Genomic DNA, 21,474 nt, shown 5'->3' on the forward strand with positions numbered 1-21,474 from the left:
TTGCATTCTGGGCAGTCCTGTGCCAGTTTCCTCCCATGTTACACAGTCAATTCCAAAATTCTTAAAAGAAACCCTAAGTGTCCTTGTATCACTTCTTCTGACCATGATGTGAGTGCTTGCCCTGTGTGAGTTCTCCATAAAAATAACCTTTTAGGCACTGGAAACAAAATAGATGCCCATCAATTGGGTTTTTGTTCAGTCATTTTTCAGTTGTATCTGACTCGTTGTGATCTCATTTGGGGTTTTCTTGGCAAAGATAATGGAGTGATTTTCCACTTCCTTCTCCAGTTCACTTTACAGATGAGGAAAATGAGGCAAATCGAGTTAAGTGACTTGCCCAAGGTCGCACAGCTAGTAAGTCTCTAAAGTCAGATGTGAACTCAGGAAGATGACTCTTTCTAACGCCAGGCTTGGTACTCTATCCACTGCACCACCTAGTGCCACATCATTTAGGTATGAATGGTTAAACAAGTTGTAGTATATGTATTTAAGAGAGTATATAACTACAACAGGAACAGAATAACAACAAAATAAACAAAATGGAATGCTGAGATCTTCCAAATCACTTCCACTGACCATTGGTGTACCTTACGGGTCTATCTTGGACCATCTTCTCCCCTCTACACACTATCTTACTTGGTGATTTTATCATCTCAAACATAATTTCTATATAGACGATTTCCAAATTTATCTATCTAGCTCTAACTTTTCTCCTAATTTCTAATCTACCTACCAGAAATCTCCAACTGGATGTCCCATAAACATCTCCAATTCATCATATCCAAAACAGAGCTCATCATCTTTTGAACTTCTCTGTAACTGTTGAAGGTACTGCCATACTCCCACTCACCCAAGCTCACAACCTCAGGGTCATCTTTGACTCTTCAGCACATTCCTCCCATCTCTAATCTGTTGCCAAGTCTTGTCTTTTTATCTTCACAAAATCTCTTGTATACATCCCTATCTCTAATCACATAGCCATCAACTGTTAAGACCGTCATCGTCTCACATGAAGGCAACTGCAATAGTCTTCTGGTTGGTCTCCATTCCTCAAGCCACTCCCCACTCTAGTCTATCTTCCATTCAGCTAAAGTGATCTTCCTAAAGGACAATCTTGACCATGTCACTCCACACCAATTCAATAAAATCTAGTAACTTCCCTATTACCCCTAGAATCACTCTCCATTTAACTTTTAAAGCCCTTCACAACCTGATCCAATCCTAAATTTACAGTTTTCTTGCTCCAGTAAGCACTTATTGAAAATACTTCTTTACTTCTCTCCATATACTCTACAATCCAGTGACACTGGCCTTCTTGCTAATATCTTGCATAGAACATTCTATATCCCAACTTTGTCTTTTCACTCACTGTCCTCCATGCCTGGACTACTGTCTCTCATCTCTGCCTCCTGGTTTCTCTGATTGCCTCCAAGACTCAGCTCAAATACCACATTTTGCAAGAAGACTTTCCCACTCCCCACTCCATCCCAGTAAGTGCTATCCCCACGGGATTACTTCATATTTACACTGTATATTTTATATGTACAGCTGTTTGCATGCTGTCTCTCCCATTAGAATGGTGAACGACTTAATGGTTGTTAACGGTTGACCAAATGAAATTTTAATGACCTTGACATTAGAGGCAATGGACACAAGGTACAATGAAATACATTTATGGATATGGTCACTGTGTGAATTCATTTGCTTTTTTGTTACAAGTTTTGTTTCCTTTTTGTTTCTCACAATTTTTAATTGGAGGTGGAAAGGTTGGTTAGTAATAGCAATGGTACACACACAAAAAAGGACATTGTAATATTTGTTTAAATGTACATAAGGGAATAAAAGGACATTTATAAGGAAACATAAACAGTAAAGTTTTGAAAGTAATGTATAGAATTTGTTACAGGGGTGGGGAACCTGCGGCCTCAAGGCCACATGTGGCCTTCTAGGTCCTCAGGTGCAGCCTTTTGACTGAGTCCAAGTGTTGCAGAACTAATTATTTTATTAAGGGGATTTGTTCTGTAAAGTTTGGATTCAGTCAACGCGCTGCACCCAAGGACCTAGGGTGCCACGTGTGTCTTCAAGGTCACAGATTTCCCATCCCTAAAACATATATCCTTTAAAAAACAAAGCAAGCAATATGAAATGCAGATTCATGATTTCATATGACATCTTCTTTTTGTGTTTGATGTATGTATGGAAAATGTTCTTTTTAGAGTATTTCAATTCAGAATTTAAAAAAAATTTTAATGACAAAAGTATGACCAAAAAAGAGGGGGGGAAAGCATACCTAGGCAGAGGCTGGCACATGTCAAACTTTTTTGATATGGTTTGTTTTGCAGAACAATTTTTTCTTGTTTCATTATTTATTATGAGAAAAGAAATACATTGAAAAATATAGATGATGTAAAACAAAAAGATATCAATAAAAAAAATTTAAAGAAAAATCTCCAGCATCAGGGGCAAGAGTCCACATTGTATGGGAATCAGTGCTAGGATTCCATAAGATGCTATTAGACAAAGTGATGCTTAATTTTAGCTCCCGAATGCTGACTTAATAGCAATAAGTACTGGGTGGGGGTGAATACCAGATCTGATCAGCTCTATTATTATCAAATGTTGACACAAAAATACCTTTTCTTCTCACTAAAAGTTTGAAGTTTAAAGCAGATAAATGGAAAGGATTGTTGAGGTTGAAGTTGACAGTCAAAAGAAACTCAAATTCTAATTTCAGATTCATAAACTTGCTGTGTTCACTTTCCACTGGCTTCCAGAAATACTAGGGAAAAATTGTAAGTTTGTAGGACCTTCGGTTCCATCTCCACTACAGGTTTATTAGGTGATACAACTGTTGTGAGCTGATTGCCTTTTCTACTGCCTGGTTTATTTAATGCCTGATGCTTGTTTTAATTCTTGATCCCCTTTACTATGTCCCAGCTCCAATGCTGAAGGAATAGAGAGAGGAAGAAAGATATGGGATACTTTTTTAATGCTGCATCTATATTTAAATGTATTTATGATCTCAGTTTGGACACTCTTTCCGCCGAGACAGCTCATAATCTCTCCATGCTTTCTTATTCAGTGTGATTTGTCTTCCATAAATCTCCCATACAAGATATATCAGCCCAAAACACTAATGGCCACCTTTTGTTTTCTCTATTTCAAGTAGCCAATACCACACTTGAGCCGTCATCTCTTGTACTGGCTATGTATCCAATCTATCCAGATGTACAGTGACTGTGTACAAACAAATGAATGAGGATGAGACAACATTATCCTGCTACCGCCACCAAAATTATGCTTTCTCCAATGGAGAATTCATGTAAGCGAAATTGGAATCCACTGTGCTTTTCCCTCCACACTGCCCCCTTGACTACTCTACGATGATCTCCTTACTGTCACTTCCAGCTTTGGACCGCTGCTCCCTGACGCTAAGAACCATGAAATCTGAGTGACGAAAGGAACATCAATGGCTGTCTAGTCCAACCCCCACAGGAAAGGAACCCACAACTGTGACATTCTCCATACATGGTTGGTCATCTAATCTCTGCTTGAAAACCTCCATCTCTCCTGTTTAACCCTTCTAAATTATTATCACCCTAGGTAATTCTGAATGGCCACAGCATGGCATTCATTTCAGATTACAGCTGAGACCCCTCTTATTTATCCCAGATATATTCTATTCCCTCTTCACCCCCACCAACCTATTAATTGTACTTAAGCACCAGGACCCATTAGTCCTAGCCCCACAGAGGGCAGGGATCTAACAAGGTCCACCTGTGTTTCAATAATATGTCTTTGATACCACATCTTGCATTCAAGTCATGCTTGGTAATATACTGAAGCCTACCACTGTGTCTTTCCATTGCCTTTAGGGTCATCTGCAATTTAGATTCTTCCAAGGTCATCCAAAGTATTCCATAATTCATAGTCTACAGCACCACCAAGAGACTAATGGCACATTAAAGGGATAGGTTTCTGTAGCAGCAGTTTGGGATCAATGAAAGCACTAAACAATTTCTTAAATTTGAACCAGCCCTTCCTCCCCCTTTTTATTTAAGCCAAAATCTATCTAATTGTTCATTTGCAGTATTGGCCCAAGTCATATTGATGAAGCCTACATGCTATCAGTTAGGTAATATACATTCTTCATTCACTTTTTTTTCCCTAGCATGGATGTTTAGACTGCTCTTTTCTATATGAGTGTAGATTGATATCACTCAGGAAACTTTGTCCTGCTCTGGGGTTTTATGTATTTACTAAAAAACCATCTATCAATTAGAAACATTTAGAAAACTCAGCTATTGAAAAAGAAATCCTTCTTTTGCTTTGACTGTGCCAGGCATTTTCCATTATGTTGGCAAACAACATGAAGGAACTTCACATGTCTGTTTGGTGCCTTGTATGATAACTTCATTCAACAAAGCCTTGATTGTTGACATTACTGACATCTCTCTAGTCATGCCATTGAACCTTGTATAATTTTTAAATGTGTTGGAAGTACATTAATATTAATCTTAATAAATGGATATACTTCATAATTAGGTATTTATTTTACAGGGTTAAGTATTTGTGAAATTGAGCTTGACTAGAGGACACAAATGTCTTGTTTGGCCTCTGCAGTTAATGGGAACAAACCTGTTTAGGTAGGTCTTTGTTGTAATACATTACAGATCATTCTGGTTTGTACAAAACCTATAGGCAAAGGTCCAGAAATCCACACAAAAAGGACAGGAATAGAGTACAGCAGATAACAAAAAAAAAAACAGTTAGAAATGTTTTGTTTATTGCAATAGCAAAAGAAAAAAAAATCAAGGGTTAATATGAAAATGCCAGGACTGGAAAAAACACAACCAAGGGAGCAGCAAGACAAAATTAAGTCCAAGAATTAAGAATTGTTAACAAAGGAAACACGTTGCATTTTAGGTGTTGGAATCTTTTGAATTTCAGGAAGGCAGAGGAGGTAAGGAATTTATTCTAACAAATTGACCTGTATACACACACACACACACACACACACACACACGTAAAAAGTATGATAAACTTTGTTTTCTACAGTCTTGTGTTAAAGTATATGCCAGTTCCTACACCCAAGTAAAATAAATGTGTGGCCTTTTAATTCAAGATAATAAAAAGGAGAAAGAATTACTTTAAATAAGTCATATGGAAACCTATATTACATCTTTTCAAAGTATGTCCCACCCATAAACAGGTCCTACAAGCATGGCTTAAGTACTAGGCCTATCAAAGGTAGTTCTAAATTTTTTTCTTCATTGCAAACCAAGAACATGACCTAAAGTAAGCATCCAGAAAGTAGAATGTATCCAGGGAAAAGAATGACAGTGACCCTGAGTTGAGTGGAACCAGTAAATGAATTCATGGAAAGAGACAAAAAAGAAACAAGGAAAGCAGAAGCAAACAAGAAATAATGGCATAAAGAAGAATTACTAAGGGCAGATACAAAAATTATAGGATGGCAAAGCAAGGACAAGCCATGGGAAAGAGAGAGAAAATAAAATAAAAGACCAAAAAAAATGATATGGCTATCTGTGGGTCAGCCCCAAAAAAAAGAACACACTAAAGCATCCTCATTTATTGGCCATAGACCAAAGTATCTGTCTTATTTCTCTTTAAGCACTACAAAACATCTACATCATAATTAAATTCTCTTAAAAAAAACACCAAAATTATTTGTAATCTCATGATTAGCCCCCACTTTAAAGGTGTAAATAATACTCATCTTGTAATACCTATACGTAGTCCTAATTTGGATTTATATTTTTAATTATATGCTTCAAATTTCTTCTGCAAAATATGACAACTTGACTTTACTGAATTAATTGATTCTACATTAATTTTTGTTATTAGAGGAAGAAGTAAATTTAATTAGAGTCTTAAAAGAGTTTAAATAGTACTAACCAAAAATTGATATTATAGCAAACAGTATTATAAAGCGCTTATCAATTCATATTCCAAAATGTTTGTTGTTTCTATAATAACTTCTTGATTGTCATGTGTTTTTTATAGCTAAAAAAAAACTAAGGTAGAGAAAAATGAAATTCATTCTTCAGAGTGTAAATTTGGTAAGAGTAAAGACAGTATAATACTGGTATCCAGTACTATCCCAAATATCCCAAATATCCCGCTGAACTACTAACTATAATACAAAAGCTATTCACAGCACATCATTAGTGAATGGTTTTCTGAAAATGACACAAGAGTACCCATTCTAAAATAAATCAACATCTAGAAAACAGGAGAAAAATATACCAACAAAAAGAAGAATAAAGGTCAAGATATAATTCATAATAGTTCAAGTCTGCAAAATTTCCCCAATGCCAGTTGTTGTTCATTGGACATATATGGAAATACAAAGAACTTGTGGTAAATAATAAATATAAATAACAAATAAAATGAAAATGTTTGATTCATTCATATCTAAAGATATATTAGGTTTATATTTTCCTCCATTTGCCTCTAATATTGGATTTTTTTCTTTAATTAGAATATTTTTTCTCTTCCTCTGTAAAGACAGTGCTTTGTCTCTTAAATTATTTTAGCTTTATCTATTTTAAGGCTGTTTCAGCCTTTTTTAACCTATTCCCCCAGGCTTTCTTTCTTTCATTTTTAACCTTTCCTCTAATTTGTCACCACTTTTCCTAGTTTTAGAGTTTTCCTTAATGTACTAATTCCTTTTTCTTTCTTCTTTTCATCTAGTTTTCTAATTTATCTCCTCTTTTTTTCTCAGTCTAATCAAGCAAAATCCTCCTTCTCCCCTTCAACTTATTTTGTTTCTTAGTTTTTTTAATTTTATTTCCTGCATATTTTTAAAAGGATTTCTTTCATTTTCTGTATTATTTCTCTATTCTAGTCTATTTTTTAAATTAGTGGCCCTAATTCCTTTCTCTTTTAGCCTGTATATTCCTCATGGAATTAAAGCTTCTAAGGTACCACCTGTTTTGAGTTCCTTCTAAACAGTTATTATCAAGTGATCTCATACTTAAGTCCCCTTTTTTTTCTATTCTGCCACACTCTCAGAAATACCAATTCCTGCAAGAGATAGTTAAGATTGAAGTAGGTTTTCTCTGTCCCTGATTGTACAATATTTCTATTCTTTCCATCTACTGCAGGAATTGCAAATATATAGAAGAGAAGAACAATCTGGAAGAAGAGAAGAAAAAAAACCAAACATTAAAAGAAAACATGATCTCTATACAAGAAAAATATATTGATCTTGAAGACATGACACATAGCAGCAACTTAAAGATAATAGGGCTACTAATAGTTTGGAACTATGCCCAAAGGGCTATAAAACTGTGCATACCCTTTGACTTAGCAATACTGTTACTAGGTCTGAGTCCCAAAAAGAAGAAAGGAAAAGAAAAAGGACCTATACATACAAAAATATTTATAGCAGCTCTTTTTATAGAGGCAAGGAATTGGAAACTGAAGGGATACCCACCAATTGAGCAATGGCTGAAAAAGTTGTGATACAGGATCTTGATGGAATACTACTGTGCTCTAAGAAATAACAAAGGGGATAGTTTCAGAAAAACTTTGAAGGACATATATGGGATGATGCGAAGTAAAGTGAGTAGAAGTAGGAGAACATTGTACACAGTAACAGCAATACCATAACAGTAATCAACCATGAAAGACTTAGTTACTCTGATCAGTACAATGATCCTTGACAATTCCAAAGGACTCATGATTTAAAATGCTAGCTACCTCCAAAGAAAACTGATGAATCTGAATGCAGATTGAAGCATACTTTTTTCACTATTTTTGGAACATGGTTCATGTGGAAATATATTTTAAATTACTTCGTATGTGTAATGAGTATCATATTTCTTGCCTTCTCAATGGGTGAGGGAAAGTGGAACTAAAAATAAAAAATTTCAAATTCTTTAAAAAGATTATAGGTCTCCCAGCAGAACAGGACAAATTTAAAAAAAAAAACTCTGAACACCATGATGCAAGAAATAATACAACAAAACTGTCCAGAACTTCTGAACTCAGAAAAAAAATCCCAATCAAAAGAATGTACAAACTGTTTCTAGGAAAAAATCCTATGCTGCAAACTTCAAGACACATAGTGGTAAAATTTTAAAATATCAATGACAAACAACAAATTCTGCAAGTAACAGAAAAACCTTCAAATAAGAAGGAAAGGAATGCTCTAATAACACAAGACTATTCTACATCCACCAGAAACTTAAAGAGGAAATGGAATCATTGTTCTGAACAGCAAAGGAGCTCAAGGTGAAACCCATCATGACATTCTTTGCAAACCTGAGCCTAATCATCAATGAAAAAGGATGGATATTCAATTTTTAAAAAGCATTGAAACATTCCTACAAAGAGAACCAAGACCTGAGCAGATTATTTGCTCTGCAAACACCCACTACACAACAGAAATAAAAAATGTAAACAAATCCAGCAACCAGGTAAAAAATTGTCCCAGAAAAAAAAAAGGGAAGGGGGACTAGAAAGAGAAAAGAAACTTTTTCCCACTGGAATCATGGCAGGCATAGAAGAAAAGAAGCTATCATCCATTCCAGAGTCCCTTCTGAAAAAACAAAAGGCTTTTGCAATACTGAAGGCCAAACGCCTGAAGAAGAAGATGGCTGTAAAAAAAAAGCTCTCTAAAATACGGAGGAAAGTTATCTATGAAAAAGGTAAAACCTACCATAAGGAGTACAGACAGATGTACAGAAGTGAAATCCAGCTGGCTAGAATACCGCACAACTACTATGTACCTGCTGAACCCAAGTTAGCTTTTGTGATCAGAATCAGAGGTATCAATGGTGTTAGGCCAAAGGTCCAAAAAGTTTGCAGTTTCTTCATCTTCGCCAAATCTTCAATGGCACTTTTGTTAAGCTTAACAAGGCTTCAATTAACATGCTGAAGATTGTGGAACCATACATTGCATGGGGTTACCCAAACCTGAAGTCGGTGAATGACTTGATTTACTTTCTGAGCTGAAACTAAGTCCTGAGAGGCACAAGTCTTTCTCAGAGAAGATGATGTCTAATGTATAATTTGCTCGCCCATTATAAAACCCCTATCTCCTGCAAGATCAAGAAACAGAGAATTGCCTTGATGGATAATGCCTTTGTTGCAAAATCTCTTGGTAAATATGGAATTATCTGCGTGGAGAACTTGATGCATGAGATCTACACTGTTGGCAAGCACTTCAAAGCTGCCAACAACTTCCTGTGGCCCTTCAAATTATCTTCTCCACGAGGCGGAATGAAGAAAAAGATTACACATTTTGTGGAAGGTGGAGATGCTGGTAACGGGGAAGACTAGATCAACAGGTTTATTAGAAGAATGAACTAAAGGTCTCTACCATGTTTATTTTTCTAATGTTCTGTTAATAAAAATGCCTGTGAAAAAATTGAAAGAAAGAGAGAGAAAAGACACCTATGGAGTTAACATCATCAACTCCATAGGTATCCTTTCTCTTTCCAGCTAACATCATCAAAAATAACAAAATGCTAACAGAGGGATCATTAAGAGACTTCTTTCTAAAAGCACATAAGGAGACAAGTGAAAGAAAAAATTAAATAGAAATGATGGTGGGAAAATAGGGCTAAAACACCATGGAATAAACCCACCTTGCTTAAGGTGAATCAAGGTTTTTTTTTGTTTTGTTTTGTTTTCCTTTAGGGGTGCAGAGTAAGTTGTAGAATGGGAGGGTGCTTAAAAGGGGACTGTGGAGGAAGAAGAAAGAAGGAAATACATGATATAATCTTATCAAGTCTATAGCTGACAATAAATCAAAAATAACTCCTGTAGTCTCTCAGGCAGAAAAAGGCCTAGAAGAAAATGTGTAAGGTGGCAAAAGAAAAGATTGAAACAGGGAAAAAGAAGGCAATCCAGCCTCTCATGTTTATAGCCTGTATCTTATCTTTTGAAAATTACTACTTTCAAGCTTTAATGACTTATCTATTGAGAAAAGGCTTTAGTTCTTGAGTATTTTTACCAATTCCCTACATAGTTTAGATATCAGACTTTCATCAAAAATATTTCCTACAAATATTTTGTCCCAATTAGCAACTTGTCCATCTGCACTCATTTTACTTACACAATTTTTTTTAGTTTCATGTAACCAAAATTGTCCATTTTATATTTTATAATGACTTTAAGTTAAGAATTCTTACCCTAGTCAGTTGCAAAAGGCAACTCATTTCCTTCTCCACTAATATTTTATTATGTGACCTTTTTTATTTAGGTTATGTGATCATTTAGAGTTTATTTTCATTTGTGGTGTAAGATTAGTCTAACTTTAATTTCTGCCAGCCTGTCTTTAATCTTTAGATGTGTCTTTTGTATGCAGTAAATTGTGGGGGTTTGTTTTCTTATCCATTCTTCCACTTTCACTTAAATGGATTGTTTAATGCATTCACAATTAAGATTATAGCTGTTAGGCTTTTGATTTCCTCCATTTCCACTTCTTGAACTGATTTTTATCTCATTCCTCTTCTGGGACAATGCATTTCCTCTGCAATTACTTTCGCTTTGCTAGTCTATTCCCACTTGATCTCTGACCATACCTGTTACCTGCCTACGGAAGCATATTAAAAACCTTCTTTTTAACTTCTCTAGCAATATTAAGAAATAAATACTTTTCTAGTCTGAAAAAATCTTTCTATACTTTTCCCTGTTTGAAAATGTGTAGAAGCCAAAAAGACTATTCAGGAAATGGATTAAAGGTGATAACCAAGGTAACTCTTCTCTTGTTGAGATCATTATCTTTCCCCCTGAAGTGATTGGGCTATTGACCCACAGAAAGTAAGTATCCTCTTTCTCCTTCAATGAAGTGAATGGTTCTATGATCCTGCCCTCTCTGTTGAGAAAATGAGTAAGATATTGATCACATATTGTTTACTACAGGAGAGCACAGAGGTGAGTGGTCACAGAAGGAACCCAGGAGTGACTGTTCTGTTGGAATGTTAACCCCATACTGTATTTTACATATTGTGAATGATTTTCTTCTTCAATGTTACCTAAAATCATCTTGAGTAGAGACATGTCAGTAGCCATTTACTACTTTGTACATTTATTTTCTCTGTGTGTGTGTGTGTGTGTCTCTCTCTCTTCCCTTTCTCTCTCTCTCACTCAGCTTGAAAATAGAATAATGATAAATTAATAAAATTATTCCCAATATCTAAAATCCAGAGTATGGTATTAATATTTGTTTCTTTGACAATGTCCTCTCCCAAGTTGCTTAACTTGAGAGAAATGGTTAATTTCTCATCATCTGTTTCACTCCCTTTTGACCCTTCTCCTTCTCCACTTTAAATGTGCAGTTCAAAATCATCCTTCCTCCCCCTCCAAACAATATGTTAGTTTAAGTAATATTTGGTTGTGGTCCCCTTTTCCAACCTTACTTCTCTTTCCCTTAATTCTGAAATGCACTTGTTAATTTTTTATTGTTTCTCTGCTTTTTATTAGTATAGAGCTTCTGGAGTAACAAAGTTGAATTCTCTCCTCTAACCCATTTCCTCATTATTGCATTTGCAAGTTCTATCTTCTCCTTTTTTTCTTTTATTTTGTTTTTTAGACATTCCAATTCGTTCACTTTTAGACATTCTAATTCATAAAAGAAGAGTGCTGCGGAACAGCAGTATGTAATGGGAATAACTCTGTGACATAAGTTAGGAAGCTCATTTCTATCCTTTGCCTTTACCATTATCATATTCCTAAACCAGGTTATCTTATCTCTGATTTTATATCCCTTCTACTATCCTGGATACTGGCTTAGTGACTCATACTTTCTGAGCTGAAACTAAGTCCTGAGAGGCACAAGTCTTTCTCAGAGAAGGTGATGTCTAATGTATAAAGTGCTCCCCCATTATAAAACCCCTATCTCCTGCCAGACATAAACCTTCTCTCTCCCCCACATGAAAATTATTAGTGACATCCTTTCTCCTTGAGGAGTGAGACTCTCTCCTTTATTCCCCCATTCACAGTCTCTCCCTTCAATTGCTTTATACCTATTCTCCCCCAGCTCCTGCTATTGATGAATTTCATTGCTAACATGTTCTTTCTAAAGTTTTATTTCTCCTTTAAAGCATTCTAGAATTTCTTTTTATCCCTAGAATTCTTTTTGATCAGGGAGTCTGGGTTCATTTTCCTTTGTGGCATAATTTTTATTGATAGTATGATGGCCTCACTAAGTTTATACTCATTCTTCCTTCTATCTTTATGAGTCTCTCTACTAGTTTATCTGCTTGTAAGCTAGGCTTATACTTGGGCCCTCTCCCAAGGCCTTTTGGACTTTCAGCTTCTTCTGTATTCCTGGTCATTTAATTTTGGTTTACCTTCCCTTTCCTTATCTGCAGAGCACCTTGAGATTGGGTAACATTATCTTCCTTGAGTTGGGATAAGAAGATCCCTGCCCAAGTAAACTCTGAATGTGAAGATGGCTGACTTCAGCTAGCAGTTAACCTTTATACCATGATATACTTATAGCATGGTGTTATCTCCATTTTGTAGATGAGGAAATTGAGGCTGAGAAAAGTTAAGTATGTGAAGTAGGATTTTAAAATACTAACTCCAAATCTAGCACACTGTCCACTAAACTACCTAGCCTCCTGTAGTGTCCAGAATATCCAGGCCCCTAACCCTCAAGCTCAGAGCCTCTCCTTCTCCCTCTCTCCCTCCCAAACAGCACTGAACTTTGCTTTGCCAAGTGTTCTCTGGGATTCCCCCCCCCCCAGCGTTTTCACCTTCCTCCCTGTGGTTGGGGAAAAGTATCTGTCCTACCTTCTGAGGCGATTGGGAGTTCCGACAGGGAAGAGGAGAAGAAGAGAAGAAGAGGAAAAGGAGAAAGGAGAACATTTTTATTGCTTTAAAATATGCAAAGTGCTTTACAAATATTGTCTCATTTTATCTTTATAACAATCCTGTGAGGTAGGTGCTATTATTATTATCATCACTACTACAGTGGGAATTGGGTAGGGTTCCTACACAGCTACAATTTGAACCTCAAGTTCATGAGGTTATATGCATTCACCGCACTGAGTATGTACAGTAGGTTGGGGGTTGGGGGGAGACACTGAGTTGGAGCTCTAAGTATTTAAATTATCTGATGTGATTCTATGTTATTTTGTGTGTGTTTTTTCAAACCTTGCATGGTGTTTCTCTTTTTTTGTGTTGTGGATTCAACTATAGTTACTCCATATCTGGCTCATAATTTCTTTTTCTGAAGTTTTTGAGTTGGAAAGGTTTGAGGAAAATAACTGCTCTGCCATCTTTCCAAACATGTGATCTAGTTTAGATAACTTTCAAAGTATAAGAATTAGAGGGAGTGGTATAGGCAAGGAACCAAAGAAGCCAAGGGCATCCAAAGAATTCTTATTTTTGACAGCTCCCAAGACTCAACTCATGAATCTGATTTTGTTTTGGGATCTGATATACTGTGTATAAGGGTATCTCACTAGTTACAAGTATCATCAATCAGTAAAGTGCTAAATTGTGGGAGAACAAAGTACAGTAGGAGGCTCCTCTGTTGTACTTATTTTTTGAAGGCTTGTCATTTGAAAAAGGTAGCACAATAGTGATTCCACTGCCTATACTACTTGATATAATGTCTTCAGAGAAGTCACAATCTACCACTTAATTTGAAGTAAAAATAAAGTCCTCTACAACTAAGAGTAACTTGTTTTGCATTTCCTTTAAAGTTAATATCAGAAATCAAAATATGTTTAGGATGCAAATTTGTTCCCAAATTTTTGAACATGCAGCTAAACTTTAAAGTATAACATAAACTTTGTTGTTTTTTTAAGTGCAAGTCAATTATTCAGTAGCTAACTTTAAAAATAAGATGGCATAGAGACAGGATTATTTTTAATATTTAAGCATGAGAACAAAGGTTATTGATTTTTATTTTACTCAATTATAAAGATTTTAGACCTAATTTTTTTCAAATTAAATATCAGTATCCCCTTAATTGATTAATATGTCCTTTCTAGGAATCCTAATGTTGATTACTGTATCAGGGCTAGAGGTGGAAGGAGGGGAGGGGTATTTCCTTAGCCCCATAGCATGAAGATGGAGAGAGAGGATTACAGTAGAACAGAAGGCCTAGAATGGGCCAGAAATGAAGTTTGACCAATCAGAAGCCCAGGGACAAAGTGGGAGCTAGAGTGTTGTGTTAGAGGTGAAGGTTGAAGCATAGATAGCAAGCAAATGGCCAGAAGTCAAAACCTGGTTACTTGTCCTGACCCCTTCCATTTCCTAGTCTTGTGACTCTGAAAAAATCCCTTAACTTCCCCAAGCCTCAGTTTCCTTCTCTCTTGATCTTTAAAAGGATGAAATGATGAGAATAAGACCTTTCCTGACATCCTCCCTAAATAGTTGGAGTTTGTGTGTTATCAATGGAACCCAGCAGGAAGAAACAAAAAAAGAAATCCCATTCAAAATTATTACAGAATTTTATAAAAGATTTGGGATTCTATTTACCAAAATGCATAATGAAACTTATGAATAAACTGCAAAAATGCTCTTTTCAGAAAGAAAGACATAATTGGAGAAATATTAATTTTTCGTAGGTAGGTCATGCCAATATAGTAAAAACAATACTACCTAAATTGTTTCACTTATTCATTACCAGACCAAAGTGCCAAAAGATTATTTAATACAGTTAGAAAAAATATTAATGAAATTAATCTGAAGAAACCAAAAGTCAAGAATATCAACAGAAAAAATGAAAAGGAGAGGAGGTAAAGGGTCTAGAAGCTTACAAAACAGTAATCATCAAAATGATTACGTACTGGTTCAACAGAACAGATTTGGTACACAATACATAGAATAAAATTAAATATGATAGCCTAGTGTTTAATAAACCCAAAGACTCCACCTTCTAGGGTAAGCATTCACTATTCAATTAAAAACTGCTAAGAAAACTGAAAAGCAATCCAGTAGAAGTTAGTTATAAACCAACATCTCATACCATGTATCAAAATGATCTCAAAAGTCACATCAAAAACAAATTAAAGGAGCAAGGGAATTAGGAAAGAGAAAAGGAAACTGAAGAGAGTAATTGAAGTAAATTTTTTTAATATAAAGAAGAGAACAGAAGGAAGGTCACTAGGAAACATAGAAGCTGGAAAGCTTTGAAAATAACAATTTAATATAAAATTGAAGGGAGAAGCAAGCTGTAGGAGGTACAGATTCACAGCAGCATGAATAATCCTCTTTTTCTGTTCTTTTTGTATACAGAAAAAACTCATCTTAATTATATTAAGGTCATAATTTTAAAAAAGAAAATTTAAGTGACATATACATTTAAGTGACATATAAACAGATGATATCAACAAAAATGTGTATTCCAAACAAAGAAAAAAATTGTTCAGTCCTTTCAATTATTTCAAGCTGCTGCTCCCTGTAACAAGTATCCATATTTTAATGCCAATATTCTCTAAGTAATGCTATATGGCTGCAAATCATGGAATGCCTTAATCTCAGGAAAATAAAAATTGCAGATGGCCTAAAGGGGAATGGAAAGAAAGATGTGTGTTAGGTTAAAGTATATTTATAATGGTGACTTTTACTCAAAAATTGTTGCAAAAGTCACCTTCAAGGACACATTCAACTGGAAAAAGTAGTGAGCCAATCACTTAAGGAGAATGAAGGCTAAAGGATGGAAAGCATAAATGATCTATTTGTATCCACAAAATATTAAAAGAATCAGGAAGGCCTCCAGGGTCTTAGATGGATCTCTTTCAGATTACTTGAGAAACAGCAAGGCCAAGAACCGCACAGGATAAAAGACATTGTGGGGTTATGGATCAACTAGAAGCGATATGAAATATGGTTAAATAATTGCTTTCCACAAATTTCTCCAATCAAAAAAACTCAGAAAAAGAAATTATCGGCCAGATATGGGATAATTAAGTCTGAATCCACAAGCTGAAAAAGAAAAAAAAACTCATAAAACAACATCTGACAACTGAAATATTTTAAGTTCCCTCTCAGCATTCCTACCAGAGGCATGTGAGATGTGAAGCTGGTTGCTATTCTGTGTAAGACATTGAGCTACTAAGTACTGGTGATTTAAGATAGAAAAGGAAAAGTTGCTGCCCTCAAGGAGCTCACATTCTACTAAAGACTTTAACTTTCCTTGAAGACCCTTTGTGATGGCAAACCCACTTACTACCTCCTCAACCAGTGTATAGTCTAGGCATTTAATAAATTCTTGTTGATCGACTAGACAGCTTTAATTGTTAAGGAGTTTTTCCTTTCAGATTTCAAGCTTTGAGAAACAGCACAGGGTAGCAAACTGAGGGCAAGATAGAGAAATATGGATTCATTCCTGGCACTGACAATATTAGCCAAGTGACCACTCACAAGTCACCATCTCTGCAGGACCCAGCCAACTTTCTGAGACTATAAAATCAAAGACTATTTGACAATCTGCAGAGGTGATACAAGTAATTGCTACACCAAGACTTCTTCACACCAAAGAATCACAAGTCCGGACTAAATTTGGTTAGTAAAAAAGCATTTAAGTGTTCACTGTGTGCCAGGCACTATGCTAAGCACTGAAGATACAAAGACATAGGGGAGAAAAAAAAAACAACCAGTCTGGTTCCCAAGGAACTCACAGTCTAATGGGGGTGGAGAAAGGTGGAAGGCGGGAGGGGAGACAACATGCAAACAACTATTTAGGGACAAAAGCAGATACAGGATAAATTGGAGATAACCAGAAATAGGAAAGTACTAACATTAAAGGGGACAAAAATAGACAAATAAAGTCTAAATCTACCCCTTCTCCAAACTCTGTCTCTTGGTACTAATTATGCCCTCTATACCCACAGAGCAAGTTTAAGCCCTTCCACAGGATGCCACTTCATATATTTAAGGACAGTTATGTTAGGGTAATTTTCTCATGGGAGTTCTAGCTTCTCTCAGAAGCTGAGGGTCACAACTTGTTGCGTGGCAAAAACAAGGAAGTCTCACAAGACCTCTCCTTTGCTGACACGCAGCTCCCACGGTTGGCTCGGCTCTCCTCTCATTGGGAGAAAAGTCCTACTCATATCCCTGACACGAGGGCTGTAGGTGTCCAGCAGACTTGGTGGTTGGCTATCACGTGGAGATCATGCTTTGATCAGGTGTTACAAGGGATATAAAAGAAAGCTACTAGCACTTAATAAACGAAGCATCTGCCATTTTGCTGTCTCCCGCCTCATCAATGCGCCTCCAGGTTAAGAGTATTGAGCTGGTCTCATGTCACCACTGCAGCGGCCATATCAAGTTATTTATCCATTCTTCCCCTAATCCTTTCTTTTCTCCAAGGTAAAGAAATTCAGTTTCTTCAACTACTCTTTGTATCATATGTTCTGGATTTCAAAACATTTCCCTATAGAAGCAGTTATCTGTAATGATTAGATTCCAGACCACATGCACTTTCAATTTAATCATGATGTACCTGAAATATAGGTCTAGACCAACAGCATGACAGAACCAATGAAATTATGCATTATGAAATAATCAGCTTGAACAGTCTTCATGTGGGGAAGAAGACACTGAGTTTTAAATATAAAGAGCTCTGGATTTCAAGTCAGGAGATCCAGGTTCAAATGCCAGGTTCTGCCCTTTACTATCTGAATGACTTTGAGTAAGTTGCTTAATGTCTCTATGCCTCAGTTTTGTCATCTATAAAATGTCATCGATAAAGTGCCCTAGATATCATCTAAAGTTTCTTTTAAGCTCTAAATATAGGATAATGCTAACATATCTCGCCTGTGCATCCCTGTCTACCCCAGCCCTTCCAAAAGCAGAGCACTAAGACTGAGGTTTCTCTTCCTTTCTCAGCCACCCCACTTGCCAGGAAGTAGGAGCAAGGACATCCTTCCTCTACCCAGCTGCCATACACCTCCAAAGGAGATTTCTATTATGGTTCCCTTACTACAAAATCAAGGAGTAGGAAGAGCATTTGCCTCCAGAAGTTGAGAAGTTTAACTTCCTTAAAGTATATATCCCTGCGGTCACTTCTTAGTCCCCTCAAAAAGACTGTAATTATAATCTTTGCATTAAATATAACTAGATGCCACAGTGGAAAGGACCTGTAATGAGGAAGACCTGAGTTAAAATCCAGCCTCAGGTATTTAGTAGCTGCATGGCCATAAAGCAAGTCACGTAACCACTGTCTGCTTCAGTTTCCTGACCTGTAAAATGGTAGTAATAACAGCAGCTACCTCTCAGAGTTGTGTGAAGACAAAACAACATGTGTAAGGCACTTTTCAAACTTTAAAGTAATGTGTATAGAGAGACAGACATATGTGTATACATATATATATATATATATACTATTATTGCAAACTTGTTACAGACTAAGTCAGACTACTAATAAACAACTGTTCAATTGGATCTAACTCCCAATTAAATAGTACCACATTTCATAACTATTTTGAATGAAATTTACTTTATAAAGTATTTTAAAAATCATACAAAATGTTTGTATCATGAGACTAAAGGTTCCAGGAAAACAATATTCACCTAGTTAATATGCTTTTAGATAAAGGGAAAGCATTAAACAACATAGAAGCTTTAGTTCTCAAAGTCTGGTCTCTAAATCATCAGTCTGCAGGTGGTATTAATGGTTTTAGTATGACCATCAACATAATTCTGACCTGAATAATTTCATTTCATGTATTTTTACAAACACATATTTCAGTGGACTCTCATGAAAAATGTCTCCATTATTCACATTAATCCATATTAGATGCTCTTGCTTTGCTAAGGATTATTATTGTTATTAATGACAATGACGATGGCATTTCCAGTGCTTTAAGGTTTGCAAAGGTAGTGTATCATCTCATTTTATCCTCAAAACAAATCTGTGAAGTAAATATTGTTATTATCCTTATTTTAAAAATGAGGAAACTGAGGCACAGAGAGGTGAAGTGACTTTCCTATGGACACACAGCTAAAGTATCTGAGGCAGTATTCAAGCTCAGGTCTTCTGGACTCCAGCTCGGGCTCTATGCATTGCACTCCATGCACTACACCACTTACCTCAAGTAAACAGAGGTTAATTATGGTTTCTACAGGTAGTGTATGTTGCTTAATTAGGTGTATATTAGGTATATTAATTAGGTGCCTGACAATTTGGGAAGATTAGATATTCATTCATTCTACATCTATCACATACATACAAATCCTGGACTATTTGTTTTTAAAAACAAATCACCTTAAAAAGAGAATATTTGTAAATATCATTCAGTACAAACTCTCAACCAAATCAGTGTCTCCTGAGTCTTTTTTGTTTTTAGCCTTCAACTTTTACTACAGCATTTTTAATTTTAACTGATCTAGGCATACTTTAAAAATGGAAAAACTAATATTCAAAGCAAAGAATTTGCTTATAGAAATGTGCTTTTTGGCAATAAACTTTTAAGTAATTCTCAATAATGCTCAAGTATATCTTGTTTTAGAATAAAAACATATTTATATAGCTTGTTAGGGTATAAACACGTTCTTCACAACAACCCCGTGAGATAGCATAGGTATTACCAGTCCCATTTTACAGTTAAGGAATGTAAGGCTCTAAAAGTGACTTTCCCATGCTCACACAGCTAGTAAGCCAAATTCAGAACTCTAGGCACAACATCTCAACATAGCAATAAATGTACACTGCTCTGCAAAACATTACAGCATACTGTATGAGATGAATAAATGCTGATTTTTAAAATAAGAGGGAATACACAGTATAGAAAAATTCCAAAATTCTCCCAGTAATATATTTCTATTTTACCACTGCTCTGCTTTCTAGAACTATTTATAGGCCTAATTCTAGAGTTTCAGGTACTGCAAACTCAACCTAACTTTAGAAGAAACTTCATAGATTATACAAATAACTGAAAGCAACAATGAAAAAAGTAAAAAATAAAAACTAGATTGAACTATGAAAATCACAGACTTAGTATTATTTAAATGGTATTATTTATGTCAGTCCTCCATTTAGAATTCTCTGGTATTAAGATAAGGTCAAAATGGGTACATAATTTACACATAAAGGGTGATACCATAAGAAAATTAGGAGAGCATGGAATAGTTTACCTGTTAAATCTATGGATAAGGGAAGAATTTGGGACTATAAAAGATATAGAGAGCATTATAAAATGTAAAATAGATAATTTTGATTATTTAAAACTAAAACATTTTTGCACAAACAAAATCAATGCAACCAAAATTAGAAGAAAAGCAGAAAAGTGTCATTTGCAATAAGTATCTATGATAAAGGCCTCATTTCTCAAATATATAGAGAACTGAGTTGCATTGATAAGAATACAAGTCATTCTGCAATTGATAAATGGTCAAAGGATGTGAACAGGCAGTTTTTAGAAGAAATCAAAGCTATCTATAGTCATATAAAAATGCTCTAAATCATTATTAATTAGATGAATTCAAATTAAAACAACTCTGAGGTACCACCTCACAGCTATCAGATTGGCTAATATGACAAAAAAGGAAAATGATAAATATTGGAGGAGATATGGGAAAACTGAGACACTAATGCACTGCTGGTAGAATTGTGAACTAATCCAACCATTCTGAAGAGCAATTTGGAATTATGCCCAAAGGTCTATAAAACTGCATACCCTTTGATCCAACAATACCATTGCTATCTCTGTATCCCAAAAAGATTTTTTTAATGGGAAAAGGACCTACTTGTACAAAAATATTTATAGCAGCTCTTTTTGTGCTGACTAAGAATTGGAAATCAAAGGGATGCCCATCAATTGAGGAATGGCTGAACAAGCTGTGGTATATGACTGTGATGGAATATTATTGTGCTTTAAGAAATGACAAGTGAGATGATTTCGGAAAAAACCTAGAAAGACTTGCATGAACTCGTGCAAAGTGAAGTGAGCAGAACCAGGAGAACATTGTGCATAGTAATAGCAATATTGAGCAGTGAAGAATTGTGCATGACTTAGTTAATCTCAGTAATATAATGATCCAAGACAATCCTAAAGGAATCATGAAGAAACTTTCTGTCTCCAGAAAAAAAAAATGATGTTGTCGGAATACAGATTGAACCATACTTTTTTCTTTTGTTTTTGTTTGAGTCTTCTTGTACAAAATGAATAAAATTGCAATATTTTACATGATTGTACATGTATAACCTATATCAGATTGCTCACTGTCTCAGAGAGGGCAGATGACAGAAAGGGAGAAAGGAGTAGAATTTGGAACTCAAAACATTTTTTAAATGTTAAAAATTATTTTTAACATGTAATTGGGGGGGATTAAAATGCTATTTTAAAAAAGAATTCTCTGGCATTAAGACCTTCATTCTCTTCTTTAACACCTGAAACCTAAGGGAAAGGAAAATAGTGTACAGCAGTGACATTAAACTCAAATAGACTCTCTCAATGGCATTTTTACTTAGAAAACCATAAACTAACATTATCTATGTTGCATTGTTCTTTTTTGTTTTGTTAAACATTTTCCAAT

At 35.4% G+C, this 21,474-nt stretch overlaps 1 protein-coding gene and 1 pseudogene across 3 annotated transcripts in view; one reads left to right on the forward strand and one right to left on the reverse strand.

Annotated features, from left to right (window-relative positions):
- Positions 1-21,474, reverse strand: part of SDK1 (sidekick cell adhesion molecule 1) — a 1,114,226-nt gene that overhangs the window by 1,071,837 nt on the left and 20,915 nt on the right. The gene's annotated exons all lie outside the window — the stretch shown is intronic.
- Positions 8,510-9,342, forward strand: LOC114052248 (annotated as a pseudogene).

Source organism: Vombatus ursinus, unplaced genomic scaffold (genome assembly GCF_900497805.2).
Source record: "Vombatus ursinus unplaced genomic scaffold, bare-nosed wombat genome assembly UNPS02014807.1, whole genome shotgun sequence".
NCBI lineage: Eukaryota > Metazoa > Chordata > Mammalia > Diprotodontia > Vombatidae > Vombatus > Vombatus ursinus.